This window comes from Amblyomma maculatum, chromosome 1 (genome assembly GCF_055883805.1).
Source record: "Amblyomma maculatum isolate TAMU_Amacu chromosome 1, ASM5588380v1, whole genome shotgun sequence".
Taxonomy (NCBI): domain Eukaryota; kingdom Metazoa; phylum Arthropoda; class Arachnida; order Ixodida; family Ixodidae; genus Amblyomma; species Amblyomma maculatum.
In genome coordinates, this window is record NC_139344.1 from 443940144 (window position 1) to 443955684 (window position 15541).

Consider the following 15541-nt stretch of genomic DNA (forward strand, 5'->3'; position numbering starts at 1 on the left):
CTAAGCTGCTTAGCCAATATGAGCGGCCGCTATCTTTACTTTTTTCTGGTTTGCACTATTTTTTTACATAACCTACCCCTGTCTTTTGTTATATACTCCCTTTTCTTTCACCCCGCCGGGATGGCGCAGTGGTTACGGCGCTCGACTACTGTTCCCAAAGATGCGGGATCGAATCCCGGACTCGGTGGCTGCCTCGATGGAGGCGAAAAGCAAGGCGCCCGTGTTGTGTGCGATGTCAGTGCACGTTAAAGGACCCCAGGTGGTCGACATTTCCGGAATCCTCCACTATGGCATCTCTCATAGCCTGAGTCACTTTGGCACGTTAAACCCTACAAACCAACAAACCTTTTCTTTCATTCTCCTGCCTGCTTATATCATTTCTGCGGGCCACTGCGCACATGAGTAGCGGCTAGTAAGATCTTTTTCTTACTAATAATGCTAGCACAGGGGCCATTAGGTTGATCATAATAAGTATGTATGGGCTACTTGCTATACAGGGAACAGGTGAAGGACAACACAGGACACAAGCGTTTGTGCCTTGTGTTGTTCTTCACCTGTCCCCTGTCTCGTAAGTTGCGCATTAATCCCCATCATTTTATATTCTCTAATCTGTTGCGCGGAATAACAAGGAATTAACTGCCGCAAAGAGAGATTAGCAGAATTTAAAGGATTAACAGAGGGGATATGCATGCTTATTACTACACACTGTCAAGTTACAACTCTTTCAATCAGGCGAAAACCAGCGGCCTTTAAATTTCAAGCACAAACCAAAAGGTTTTCGCTTCGGCAAACTTTTGCGCGTGTTCGATCGCTTTGAACGTAATGAAGGGGCAGGAAAATCTGAATACCCGCCAAACAAGCATTCGTTTTGCAACAACAAGGAGGGTGTTTTTCGGAAAACGTTTACAAAATGCAAAAAAAAAACTATTTCAGCGCAGCTCCCTAAGATTTATGAACATATGAAAGATCATGCATGTCCTGTATTATGGCAACAAAGCCTAATAAATTAGCTGTCAAACTGTTATTCAGTGAAGCAGTCGCTGCGATAATTGTTTTCTGAAAATACGCATATAACAAGTTTTTCCTGCTAGCAATAAATGTGAATGTGTTCATGGGAACGAAGGCTATTCCTTAAAAAAAAAGCAAATTTTGCGACGCTATAAAGGAATTCTCCATGAATACAAGTTTCGCTGAGTTCACTAGGGGACGTTATGCCAAAAGGCCCTTATTCCATATAGAATTTTCCATTTGCTGTTTCCTCTGGGCTAACGTCAGCGTGACGGCAGCATCACAAAAACGAAGCTACAGGCCAGTGACCGAGATTCCAGGATAGCAGTTCCCGCTGTCGACAGCAGACATCGCCACTCGCCGCATGCACTGGCAAATCGGCGGCTGAGTCATGCAGGCAATGTTGAAACTCGACCTTCAAATATTCAATGCTACGACGATTGAACGCCGCGGCTTTTTCAGCCAACTAGTGTCACCAAGGGTAAAGTAGATTAATCAGAAACAGACAATAGATCCTTATGAAAGGAGCCCCAGCGGAGATGTGAGAGCATGCAGTAGTCGCTCATACTGCCGCGAAACCTTCAAAACAGTATTTGTTGTATTGTTAACAGCCGCCGGCATACAGGCTTATCACTCTGATTCTAGACCGCGTATCAGTTCCGTAATCTTTGTTTGTTAATGCTCGATGTCGCCAGTCACACCTTTATCAGTTTTGTTGTAGCGAAAGATGCACCGAGATCTGTCTCGAAGGTTCCGGCCACTCGGGTGTCTTTCCACAATGTTCCAGCCCGTGCTGGTAGCTGTTTGCGACGTTATCTAGATTGTTCTGTGCAGCCTTTAAATTGAGCGTTGACGAGTGTGACGGGCATTCTTTGTTCGACGATCGACGAGCACGTTTGTTTCTATCGCCGCCGCCGAGTTGCTTAGTTATTTTGCGGGCGCAAGTCAGCCCAAATAAACAGTTTCTTTAGTGCAATCATCGACCCTTCAATTGTGTCGTCGACCTCGTCACCACTACGTGACATCTGGTGGAGGTGCTGCCTTTGATCCTTCAAGCGAAGACCCAAGCCATAGAGAAAGAGATTGGTAAAGAGCGGTCACTCGGCGAAAACTGGCCCCAGGAAATGACGCGCGACTTTTTGCGCTGCCGCCGATTGATGGATGGCGGCACCAACATGCGCATGCGCGGACGCGCGCGCGACGGCACTCGCTGCAGCGGTAGCCCGCCGGAGCAGACGACAAAAAGCTGTCGAAGGGAGCGAGCTGTTGTCTGCTCGTGCCTGGCCGCGCCTGTGCGGCACAGACGGCACATTTTATCTCTCGTGGGCTGCTAAGCGAAACAACTGCGGTTTGGAACGACGTCAAGGTGAGAAACGTTTTTTTGCTGAATTACGCTGCATTTGAAACAGTTTCCTTGACCACGCCGGCCGGTGCCATTAAGTTTCGCAGCTCGTGAACAAGCGCGCCGGCTGTTCAGGCGCAGTTCGTGACGCTCCGGCAGATTCCAACCGCGGCGAGGATTAATATGTTGTGTTCCTGCGAAACTGAGCTGCATTTCGAACAGTTTATCTCAGCACGCTGGATAAAGTGGCATGCGAAGCACCAAGGCACGCCGTTGCGCCAACATGGCGTAGCCGGCCGGTGCGGCCAGGCCTGACGCAGTTTGCCGAACGACTAGTTTTCCTAAGTGTCGCGTTTAACAGGGCGACGGTAAGGTGAGAAATGTTGCATTCTTGACTTTCTTGTGAAAGTGTGCAGAATTTCCAGCAGTTTAGCTCAGTACGGCGGCGACTGCGCTTCACAAAGTCGCGCGTGAAGTGCAAGCTAACAGGCATGACAAGGCGTGCTGGCCGCCGCGGTGACGTGACATGGCGTGTGGCGGTTTTGCGAACGGCTAGTTTTGCGTGGTGTCGCGCGTTTAACAGGGTACCGCAAGGTGAGAAATGTTTCATTCTTGTCAAACTGCGAGGCATTTCAGGTAGTTTAGCTCAGCACGGCGGTCTGCGCTTCACAAAGACGCGTATGAAAGGCGAGCAAACATGGTGTGTTCGCCGGCTGCGGTTTTGCGGACGGCTAGTTTTGCGTGGTGTCGCATTGCATTTAACGGGACAACGTTAAAGTGAGCTGTTTTTTATTATCCTGCAAGCTTTATTGCTTCAGCTGTTAAGTGCTTTTGAGGAATATTGTTAGTTTAGTGGCTGTTATTTCACTCACTGTAGAAATGCATTTTCAGATAGGTTCGGTTAGCCTGCATTTCCTGACCTCTACGTTGCAAGAGTAGCTTTTGTATCAATTTTACGATTGACAGCTTTTCTGTTCTGGACCATAACTGCTGCTCACAAAGTCTTCAGTACGCACCCACATGCACAGATGTGTGAGCGGTGCAGTGGCCTTACAGTTGATTGCAACCTTCTGCATCATGTTCATTCCTTTTCCAGCAGCACTGCATAGACCCACGGACTGCAGCCGAAGCACGGCAGATGCGACGAGTGAACGGTGTGGCCTTCCCACAAGCGTCAGCACTCCTCTCTTCCCTGAACAATACAAGTTACCCTTACTAAGGTAGCCGCTACTGGGACTGTGTAGTTGATGTATAATGCCTGTTTTGCTACATATCATTTGCCATAATGCGGAAATCAACGTTATGCTATTTTTTCTGTTTCTCGCCTTGTGTATTTTTATTTTTCTGTGCTGTGCACATCGTCTAATGTGTGCCAAGTTTGTCAATGCATCCGTCTACATCTGTTACATCTCTTGTGTGTTTTATATACAGCAAAATAAATGTTCATTTCACGCAGCACTTGGCGTCTTTTCTGCAATACTGTTTTGCAAAGGCTGTGGCGCAGCTGCGTTGATGGCCAGTGTGGAGAACTGGGAATCTATTTTTCATGTTATTATGCATGCTGAAAATAAATAGAAACACTAGCAGACCATGTAAAACCCAAATAATGCGCCAAAAGGGCAGGCAAGGGCGCAGCGCATGCTAACATTCAAATCGCGCGCCTTTCAGCAAGGCCGGAAGTAGTTGCCGCCGGCCGCTTGGTGCAGTACAGTCAAAATGGCCGCTGGGCCCTATGGGAGTGTCCGCTCTTTACCAATCTCTTTCTCTATGCCCAAGCCGTGTTCCTGTCGCCCTGGAAAACCAGCCTACAGGTCACAGAGCCAGCCGCCGACTTCAAGGCCTACAACCCGAACACGGTCTGCTGCTTGACCCCATTCGATCTCGGAAGGCATCGACGCTGACAATGGCCCAGCCTACAGCACCGGTTATTTTCTTTCAACCCCGGCAGCCCCGCTGCTTCCATGGACTACCGGATGAAGATGCGGGAGACTGGATGGACCTTTTCGACCGTGTGGCAGATTTCAACGGCTGGAATGACGCCGCGAAACTTAGGCAAGTCTACTTTGTTCTTCAAGGACATGCCCGAGTTTGGTTCGAAAATCATGAGGCAACTATGAAGGATTGGGAGACTTTCAAGGAAGCGTTTCTGACTGCCTTTTCAAGCATCGTCCGAAAGGAAAGAGCCCAGGCCCTCCTTCAGTCAAGACTGCAACTTCCTAACGAGTCTGCCCTGGCGTACGTTGAGGAGATGAAGCGCCTCTTTCGCCGCGCCGACCCTAACATGACTGAAGGTGAGAGAGTCAAACTTTTAATGCGAGGCGTCAAAGAATCGCTTTTTGGAAATCTTGTCCGAAATCCGCCAAAAACAGTGGCGGAATTTGAAACCGAAGCGTCTGCCATCGAGAAGACGTTGTACACCCGGATGCGCCACTACGAGCGGCCACTTCAGCCAGACTACTCAAGCCACTACCCTAGCGCATCTGCAAGTGAAGAGAACCTTCGTGACCTCATCCGGGAGATCGTGCGAGAAGAGCTCCGCAGAATGCAGCCATCATCGCAACAACCCCAAGTGGCGACGCTCGCGGACGTCGTCCGTGAAGAAGTCCAGCAGGCGCTGGGCGTTCCTGAAGCGACGGCTGCGACTGTTCCAGCACAAGAGGCAACAGCGATGGACTACGCTGGTGCATTACGTCGCCCTCCGCCCCGACGTGATGACTTTCCGAGCCCTCGCCGCTACCGGCCTGTTCCTGAAAACCGCCCCTTGGCTCCCGCCCTCCAAGCCTACCAACGACCAACAAGCCACAGGAAGTGCGACGCATGGAGGACAGCGAACAACCGCCCATTATGCTTCCACTGCGGTGAGGCCGGCCACATTCTGCGGCACTGCCCGTACCGACGAATCGGTCTCCGCGGATTTGCAGTCGACGCTCCACGACCACGCCCAGGTGAACGACCGCAAGAAATCGACAACTATCTGCGTAGCAGTGAGATTGCCCCACCAAGCCGTCGATTCAGGTCTCCATCGCCGTACAGGGCCCGCTTTGCGTCGCCAGGACGTAACTATGATGATAGTGTGCGCGGAAGGTCCCCAAGCCCTCGTAGGGGAAACTAAAGGCAGCAACCTTTGGAGGTAAGCTTGCTCAACGGCGAAAAGAAGATCCTCCGCCGCCGACGACCACTAACGACGACGCAACCATTTCATCGCCGCTCCACACGACGACATCGCCGACAATACGACCAGAGTGCAAGCAGACACCGCCGCCCAGCGAAGTAACAACGGTATGCCCCGGCCATGACCTGAAGAAACGACGGAGCCGAGATCGGACTCTAAGGCCCACGTGCAACGCGAGGACGCGAAAAAGTGACCTTGAAGTTGATATCGACGGTCGCAGAGTCACTGCCCTTGTAGACACCGGAGCTGACTATTCAGTCATCAGTGGACCGTTAGCCTCCCATCTCAAGAAAGTTACAACCGCTTGGGATGGCCCGCTGATTCGCACCGCAGGTGGCAACCTGATTACTCCATCGGGACGATGTACTGCAAGAATAACCGTAAATGGGCGTACTTACCCCACCAGCTTTGTGGTCTTGCAGCAGTGTTCCCGCGACGTGATTTTAGGCATGGACTTCTTAAATGAACATAGTGCTATCATCGACCTGCGATCCAAGCTCATCAAGCTCTCTGCAGACAAAGCCATTCATGCTACGACGACGTCGATGCAACACATCCCTCTAAACGTCCTCGATGAAGAATTGACCGTCCCGCCCCGATCAAGCATCGCAGTCTGCGTATGTAGCGCAAACATCGAAAGCGCTGAAGGCGTCGTCGAAGGAAATATCCAATTGCTCTTAGAACGAGGTGTCGGCATCGCAAGAGGCATCACGAAATTCCGGAGAGGTCAAGCTCAGGTTCTGGTAACAAACTTCACCGAAGAATACCGGCATCTCAACAAGGGCACGACGATCGCTTTTCTCGACGAATTAGCGGACCTCAAAGATGTATTCGCCCTCCACGACCAAACGCTGGAAGACGCACCGGACCTATTCCGTCAGCCCACATTTGACATCAACCCGGCATTGACCCACAACAGAAAAGACCAGATTCTCAGTCTGCTTCGAAGCTACGGGGAGTGCTTCTCATCGTCATCGAAGGTACGACAAACACCACTGGCCAAGCACCGCATAATAACGGACGAACACACCCGACCTCTGCGCCAAAGCCCTTATCGTGTATCGCCGCGAGAACGCCAGGCCATTCGCGATCAAGTTGAGAAAATGCTGCGTGCACGTAATCCAGCCATCGAACAGCCCCTAGGCGGCACCAGTCGTTTTGGTGAAGAAAGATGGCACACTTCGCTTCTGCGTTGATTACCGCCGCTTGAATAGCATAACGAAGAAGGATGTCTACCCGCTTCCCCGCATCGACGACACTCTCGACCGGCTCTGCAATGCAAGGTACTTCTCATCGATGGACCTAAAAAGCGGATATTGGCAAATTGAGGTCGACGAAAGAGATCGCGAGAAGACCGCATTCATCACACCGGACGGACTTTTTGAATTCAAGGCGATGCCATTTGGCCTCTGCTCCGCACCAGCCACATTTCAACGAGTAATGGACACAGTCCTGGCAGGCTTGAAGTGGCAAATTTGTTTGGTATATTTGGACGACGTTGTTGTCTTCTCATCAAACTTTGAAGACCACCTAAAACGACTACAGACAGTGCTGGAAGCCATCAAGTCATTGGGGCTAACGCTAAAAGCAGAGAAATGTCACTTCGCCTACGAAGAACTCCGGTTCCTAGGTCACATCGTTAGCAAGGACGGTATACGCCCAGACCCGGAGAAAGCAGCTGCAATCGCACAATTCCCACCGCCTGCCGACAAGAAAGCTGTGCGCCGATTCCTTGGGCTGTGCGCTTATTATCGACGATTTGTCAGAAACTTTTCGCGGATCGCCGAACCGTTGACGCAGCTTACAAAGGCTGACGTACCTTTTAAATGGGAAGCGCCGCAAGGAGAAGCCTTCGACGAACTTAAGCGCCGCCTGCAATGCCCTCCTGTACTTGGCCACTTTGATGAAAACGCCGAGACCGAAATACACACCGACGCGAGCAGTGCGGGCCTAGGAGCCGTTCTCGTCCAGAAGAGTGCCGGACAGGAGAAAGTAATCGCCTACGCTAGCAGGTCCCTCACAAAAGCCGAAGTCAATTACTCGAAGACCGAGAAGGAGTGTCTTGCAATCATCTGGGCCACTTCTAAGTTTCGTCCATACCTATACGGCCGACCATTCAAGGTGGTAAGCGACCATCACGCACTCTGCTGGCTGGCTAATTTGAAAGATCCTTCCGGCCGCCTTGCCAGATGGAGCCTACAACTTCAAGAATTTGACATGACTGTAGTCTATAAGTCGGGCCGGAAGCATTCCGACGCAGACTGCTTATCCCGCACTCCCGTCGATGCTCTCCCGAAGGACAATGACGACGACGCCTTTTTGGGACCGGTAAGCGCCAGCAGTTTCGCAGAACAACAGCGATCAGACCCTGAGCTGAAAGCGCTAGTTGATTACTTGGAAGGAAAGACCGCTTCCCCTCCTGGTGTGTTCAGGCGACATTTATCATCCTTCACGTTAAGCAATGGCCTCCTCGTGAAGAAGAACTTCGCACCCAACAAGACCGCGCAGCTTCTCGTAGTGCCTAAAACCTTTCGGCAAGAAATTCTGCAGGCGTTGCACGATGAGCCCACAGCAGGCCACCTCGGATTTGCGCGCACGTTGCGTCGAATCCAGGAGAAGTATTACTGGCCGCGACTGCCTGCCGAAGTTGCCCACTACGTGAAGACTTGTCGTGAGTGCCAACGACGCAAGACGCCGCCGATCAGACCAGCAGGACTACTAAACCCGATACCGCCCCCAATCCTGCCCTTTCAACAAATTGGGATGGATCTCCTCGGCCCCTTTCCATCTTCGTCTGTGGGTAACAAGTGGATCATCGTGGCCACTGACTACCTTACCCGTTACGCCGAAGCAAGAGCACTACCAAATGGTACCGCGGCAGAAGTCGCCAAATTTTTTGTCGAACAAATTCTTTTGCGACACGGCGCCCCAGAAGTGCTTATCACGGACAGGGGAACGGCGTTTACGGCAGAGTTGACGCAATCCATCTTGGAATACAGTCACACAAGCCATCGACGAACAACTGCGTACCATCCCCAGACCAATGACCTTACGGAGCGCCGGAACAAAACGATCGCGGACATGATCGCTATGTACGTCGACGCTGAACACAAGACCTGGGACGCCATCTTGTCGTACGTGATGTTTGCGTATAACACGGCAGTCCAGGAGACGACCAGAGCGACCCCGTTTAAGCTTGTGTACGGCAGGGAGCCCGCGACGACGCTCGACGCAATGCTGCCGCACGTAACCAGCGAAGACAACCTTGACGTCGCCGCCTACCTGCAGCGTGCACAGGAAGCCCGACGACTCGCACGGCTGCGTATTAAAGACCAACAGCGCACCGACAGCCGACGATACAATTTACGACGACGCCACGCAGAGTACAATCCAGGAGACCAAGTGTGGGTTTGGACACCAATTCGCCGTCGCGGATTAAGTGAAAGGTTGTTGCGTCGATACTTTGGGCCATACAAAATCCTTCGCCGCGTAGGACCACTGGACTATGAAGTCATTCCCGACGGAACGTCAGCATCACAACGGCGACGCGCACGCCCAGAAATTGTACATGTTGTACGACTGAAGCCATATTACGCACGTTAAATAATCTGTGGTGTTTAAACTTTGCAGTGTTTATGTTTAAGTTTCTTTGTTTTGGAACATCGAGGCGATGTTTTTTTAAGAGGGGAGTAATGCCGCGAAACCTTCAAAACAGTATTTGTTGTATTTTTAACAGCCGCCGGCATACAGGCTTATCACTCTGATTCTAGACCGCGTATCAGTTCCGTAATCTTTGTTTGTTAATGCTCGATGTCGCCAGTCACACCTTTATCAGTTTTGTTGTAGCGAAAGATGCACCGAGATCTGTCTCGAAGGTTCCGGCCACTCGGGTGTCTTTCCACAATGTTCCAGCCCGTGCTGGTAGCTGTTTGCGACGTTATCTAGATTGTTCTGTGCAGCCTTTAAATTGAGCGTTGACGAGTGTGACGGGCATTCTTTGTTCGACGATCGACGAGCACGTTTGTTTCTATCGCCGCCGCCGAGTTGCTTAGTTATTTTGCGGGCGCAAGTCAGCCCAAATAAACAGTTTCTTTAGTGCAATCATCGACCCTTCAATTGTGTCGTCGACCTCGTCACCACTACGTGACAATACATTAAACAGATTATATGACGGATCGGTTGGACTAATAAATATGGTAAGTTTGCAATTGCTTCTAAATATATCATGAAACGACTATATTCGCTTACTGAGGCTGATCAATCTGTTACAGTAGCCGGCTCAAAAAATCATTCAAGGATAAAAAGTAGATCAAAAACTTTCCGGCATTGCTTGCTTTACCGCCCTCGTAGTCAGTGACGCGCTAGCACATGTGCCTCATAAAAGTTACACAAGTTTTTACTTTTAATCAGACCTATAGTACTCGGTCGAGCCCATCAGGCGCATATATTACGGTGTGACGAAGTGGTTTTACTGTCGCTGAAAACTTTTCTTTCAATGCGAAAGCTCCAAAATACCGCTGTGCACTTCTTATCTCTGTTCCGCTAGATGGCTTCACGTACACACAATGACAGCGCCCTTCATAGGAATATCAGTATCATTCAAATTTCAACTGTAAATGGAAATTGCGAAACACTTTGGCGACTATAGTGAAAGGTGAAAGCCGCATTCTGCTACAGATTTAAGAACGTGGCGGTGAATCATGCTTTGAGTACTACTGTTTCACATTCCTCGCTTTCTTTATGGCATGCATGGCAAATGCGTACGCGGAGAATTGTGACATATACTGGCCTTTTCTATCCTGTAAATCATTTCCAACCCCACTCACGCCTACTATACTAACACCTCCTAGACATCTGGGTCCGCTGTTTTCTCTGTGGTGCGGCGTTCGAGGAAGCGGCAAATGAAAGGGCGCACGGACGCCTGGATCAGACGCCCGGTGGGATCAGCTTCGTATATGCATTATTCGCTTTTTGGCGTTATGACCTTTCGTGACGGCACATCGCGCGGCACTTGTCGAACATAACCAGCATTTCACCGAACGCCTTAAAGTTCACCAGTGTTCGATAATTCGTCAACAGGAAAGGAAAGGCCCAGTATCTGTCACTCGTGGAATCCCGCTATAATTCTCACTGTAGACAAGGGGAATTATGTAGAGCGTTTGGTCTTGAAACGCTCTTCATACCCACCTTTCTTTTATTGTTCATGTAAATAAAAAAGGCCCAGCCGCTAGCATAGAGCATAAATAATGCTAATTTCCCTTGTCTACGGTGAGAATTATAGCGGGATTCCGCAAGTGGCCGGTACTGCGCTACGAATTATCTGTCGCTCGTTGAATCCCGCCATAATTCTCACCGTACACAAGGGGAACTATGTAGAGTGTTTTGTTTTGAAACGCTCTTCATATTTCTCCTTGTCTAAGGTGAGAAGTATAGCAGGAATCCGCAAGTGGCAGATACTGCGCCTTTCCTTTCCTGTAGACGCTAACTTACAACCAAAAGTGGTGAAATTGAAGCTTCTGTGGCTTTCCGAGCGCTTGGAAGACGTCTTCATACGTGAGGCACTGCCGGGGTACGGGATGGTGACCTCGATTTCGACGGAAAACTGGAAAGTGGCAGAAATGAAAGATTTGAGAACGCTGAACCGGGATGTTCTGTCTCTCGCTGAAGGAGTCGGCGATGGCGATGTCCCACATGTGATATTTGTGGTATATAGAGCCTTGTTTTAATACCAGGCAGACCACCGCTATGCCTCCGATGTAACCGTGTTGGCCACATTTGTAGGCACTGCCCTAAGCCGCGTTATGAGGACTTGACGCTTCGGTCACACCGCAGAAGAGTGCCTATACGTATGCTAATAAGCTGCGGCATCGTGTGCGGCCTGCCGACGACGCTCTACAAGAGCATATAATGGAAGCCACGGAAGTGCTTGACGCGGCTTTTGTCCTCTCAGCCGCTACCGTGGACATGGCTTCCACAACTAATACTACTGTGCCGGAGTGCCCGGGTTCGAACCCGAACTGGCGGCTGCGTTTCGATCAAGGCGAAACGAAGAGGCGTCCGTGTGCTGTGCAATGTCAGCGCACGTAAAAGATCCCTAGGTGGTCGAATTTACTCCGTAGCCCTCTACTACGGTTCCTCTTTCTCTCTTTTCACTTTCACTCCCCAACACCATCTAGACAAACTTAAGGCCTCTGTGCTGAGAGCTGACGTCACAGCAACGTCACAAAGATGAGGCCGGTGTCGCGACGCGGCTCTGTTCAACCAACACCACCGCGCGCCAAAGAACGCCACGCGACAGGAGCGTTCCTGCCATCTGCAATTACACATTGGAACGGTCGCCAAGGAACGCCGCGCTACAGGAGCGATGTTGCGTCCAAACGCCAATGCTGTCGGGAGAACAGGACAACTAGCTTGACGTAGACGGCTGGGAGAGGAGGATGTGAGCAGGCCTTGTAAAAGTCGAGAAGGTGTTGCTCTGCTCCTCTGCCGTGGAAGCCGCGACGGGGCGCGAGAAACCGGTCTGCTCCAAGCATGCCTTCCTTGAATCCTAGAGGGGAATCCGGAAAGCCACTGCACGTGGCTCCGGCAGGAGAGGTCAGTCGCCTTTCGTGTCCGATGGTGTGCTCACGGTTTATTTTGCTGCCGTCTATTTCTTCTGTGCGCGAGTGCTGTGATGACGCTTCGACATTAACGCAAAAATGCCGAACAAATGTGTTGTATGCCTCAGTGCCGAGGTAACTATAAAACGGGACCAAAGGTTCATGTGTTTAAGTTCCCACAAGATAAAGTGCTGCAGCAATCGTGGATACGTTCCATTCCACGGAAAAAATTCGTCCCTTCTGAGCATTCCAGAGTAAGAGATGAATAATTTTTCCATTCGTTCTCTTTTGTAGCTTGAAATTGTAGCACCACCAAACTTTCAAAACGTTTTGGGTACCTTCTAAATGTGTATTTAATATTTCATCACGTGTTCTTATTTGTAGTAGGCTGTTACTTATATTGGACAAATATTTCTTTTTAGGTCTGTGAGCATCACTTCACAGACGACGACATCGTACGAGAGGCGTCATATGTCGACGATGCTGCAGGTCGAGTGACGACAGCAGAGTTGTCGCATCTGCGCCTTTGGTCAGGTGCAATTCCATCATCATTTCCAGGCTGCCCTTGTTACCTATCAAGCACAAAGACTGTAAGAGAGGAGCCAGAGGCGAAGCGAACACGCCTGGAAGCTGCTTCAATGCAAAGAACAATTTCTGAGTCAATTCAGATATTTCGCAATGCCGAGGAAGCGGACAAAATCAACTCCTTAAGGGATCTTGCAAGCGAAGTCAGAAGCCATAAGTCACAGTTCTGGCATATAATTGAGGCCAGTGAGCGTCTCATGTTGGTGCACATCGTAGAGGACGAAGCTCCGTGGATTAAATATTCAATTGTAATAAAATCAGACCTCAGTATCACACTGTTCTTTGTGAAGAAGCCGCTCACAAGACTGGGCCCTAACTTGCCCATTCCGAGTGCAGCCAGAAGCAAAAGAGAAATAATAGAACTCCTCTAAAACGTTGAGAATTGGGACAAGAGTGTACATTCAAATTCTGCCGATGCAAACGAAGACATCGGGCACACTATTCGTCTACTGCTGAACAAGTTTTCCACGACACCAGCCGACGACAAAGCCAAAGCGATAGAATTCCTGAGCGAGCAGCTGAACCTGCTTTTTTTGAAGAAGGAGCGGAGACGATACTCCGTTGAATTCATGGTTTTATTGCTGCATTCTTTTTACGGTATCACCTCACGCATATAAGTACATCCGCAGCTATGGATATGTCACCCTGCCCCACCCTATGACCATTCGGTCGATATGTTTGTCATTCGGTATGAACCCAAGGCTGGAACATCATGGTCCTACATTCCTGAATTAAGTTACAAAGAGAATCTCGGAACTCGATGATCGCCAGCGCTTCATTACCTTGATGGTCGATGAAGTCCATATTAAACCATATTTTGATTACAAAGGGGGCAATATAACTGGTGCAGCACTGAATTCATCGGAAGTCGCTACCAGTGCTTTCGTCTTCATGGTACAGAGCATCTCATGCCCTTTCAAGGAAGTGGCCCACATCGTCCCAGTGCACAAAGCCGATGGGGAGTTTCTGCGCAATTTACTGAAAGATGTGATATGTGGGCTAGAAAACATTGGCTACAGAGTTTTATGTGTAGTCAGTGACAATCATTCAGTGAACATAAAGGCAATGTCTCAGTTTGCAACGCCACCAACAAATGCAATTTTATATCCGCACCCCTCTGACCCATCAAGGCTTCTCTTTTTTGTAATTGATCCAGTGCATATACTCAAATGCGTCCGAAATAATTGGCTCAACCAAAAAAACGACCAACTATGTTTTTATTTTCCTTACTTCAATGAAAATTTCAACCAGCCTCCACGCATGCGCACAGCATCATTTCCTACAATCAGAGAAGCTTACAAGCTGGAGAGTGATCAGCTTTTGAGGCACGGTTACTCGCTCTCTAGAAAAGCCTTGTACCCGTCTAGCCTTGAGCGGCAGAATGTAAAGTTCGCCTTGCAGATTTTTAATGACTCCCTGCCACCAGCGCTTCGTGCTCTTGGAGAAAGACACAACTTACTCTTTCCTGAAGATACAGCGAGTTTCATTGAAGTTATAGCGAAATGGTGGAAGGTTGTAAATGTTAAAACCCCATGAAATGGAAAACGACTGAATGACCGATTTCAAGAGCCAGTTTTTCCTTCGGAGGATGACATAAAGGTGGCTTTTCTCTACAAAATTTTGGACTGGCTTGATTCTTGGAAAGAGAAGAATCTGGACAGCGGGCTGCTCACAAAGGAAACTCATGCTTCTCTGCATCAAACAACCCATGCACTGGTGGAAGTGAGCAGGTATTGCTTCGATGAACTGCAGTTTTCATACGTCCTGCTCGGCAAGATCCAGACGGACAGCTTAGAAGACCGCTTCGGGAAATACAGGCAACTTGCTGGCTCCCAATATCATGTTTTTATTAGGCAAGTTTACGACAGCGAAACTAAATTACGGCTGCAAAATACTTTGCCCACAATCGCAAGTGCTTGCGGAACAAATAGCTCCTTCGATGAGCAATGTTAAAATCTGCGAAAGCAGATAGAAACACCGCATCCTAACTGCAACGTTGTAGTCGCGAGAGATGCCTTGTCAAAAATAGAAGACATTATCCCCGTCCTGGTATACGTGGCAGCATATGCAGTCTACGCGACTCTCAAGAAATTAAACTGCACGAAATGTCGGGCAGCATTGACAGTCGACAAGACTATCACTGTCTCTGCAGCTCAAAAATACTATCACTTGGTGAAAGATATAGACCGAGGTGGCCTCATTTTCCCAGCGTTGTTTGCTGTAAATGCTGTTACCCACAACTATGTTGTTGTTGAACAAGTATCCAAGAAAGCGGAGTTCTTGAGGAGCCCGAACCAGCGCCGTCTAGTCACTGAACTCACATTACAGCTGCTTGCAGATCAAGAGTCATCAGAGTTTGACACCTGCGAAGATGGGCACACAGCTGAGCTTCTGTTGAAGCATGTGTTGTGGAGCAGTACAAACATTCTGCTCAAAAATTTCTGCCGCAAGCTCAACGATGATGTAGCCGATGCAAATGCGAAGGCTAAGGAAAGAAAAGCTGCAACGCTTTCAAGGAAGTGAAAAGTTGTTTGTTTGTTGCTGGTGACTTTTAAATGTATATATTATTCCGCATCAAGAACAGTGCTACAATAACCGAAATGTAAATAAATGTTTTATACGTGTAAATCTCTCCACTGATGGCTCAACTTGCATAAAAACAATATTTTGCAGCCAACTGTGCTGCTGCATCATATCCTCGCGCAGTAAAAAAGAAACATGCATGCTCCTCGGAAAAACGGTGAGGCCCCATCCCTGTGACGTCACTGGAAGAGCACTGAGGCCTTAAGTTCGTCTAGGTGGTGTTGCACTCCCACCTTCCTCCCTTCTCTTACG

At 49.4% G+C, this 15541-nt stretch overlaps 1 pseudogene; it reads left to right on the forward strand.

Moving 5' to 3' along the window:
* The first annotated feature begins 12744 nt into the window (after positions 1 to 12744).
* On the forward strand, positions 12745 to 15229 carry LOC146209596 (uncharacterized; annotated as a pseudogene).
* The last annotated feature ends 312 nt before the right edge of the window (positions 15230 to 15541 follow it).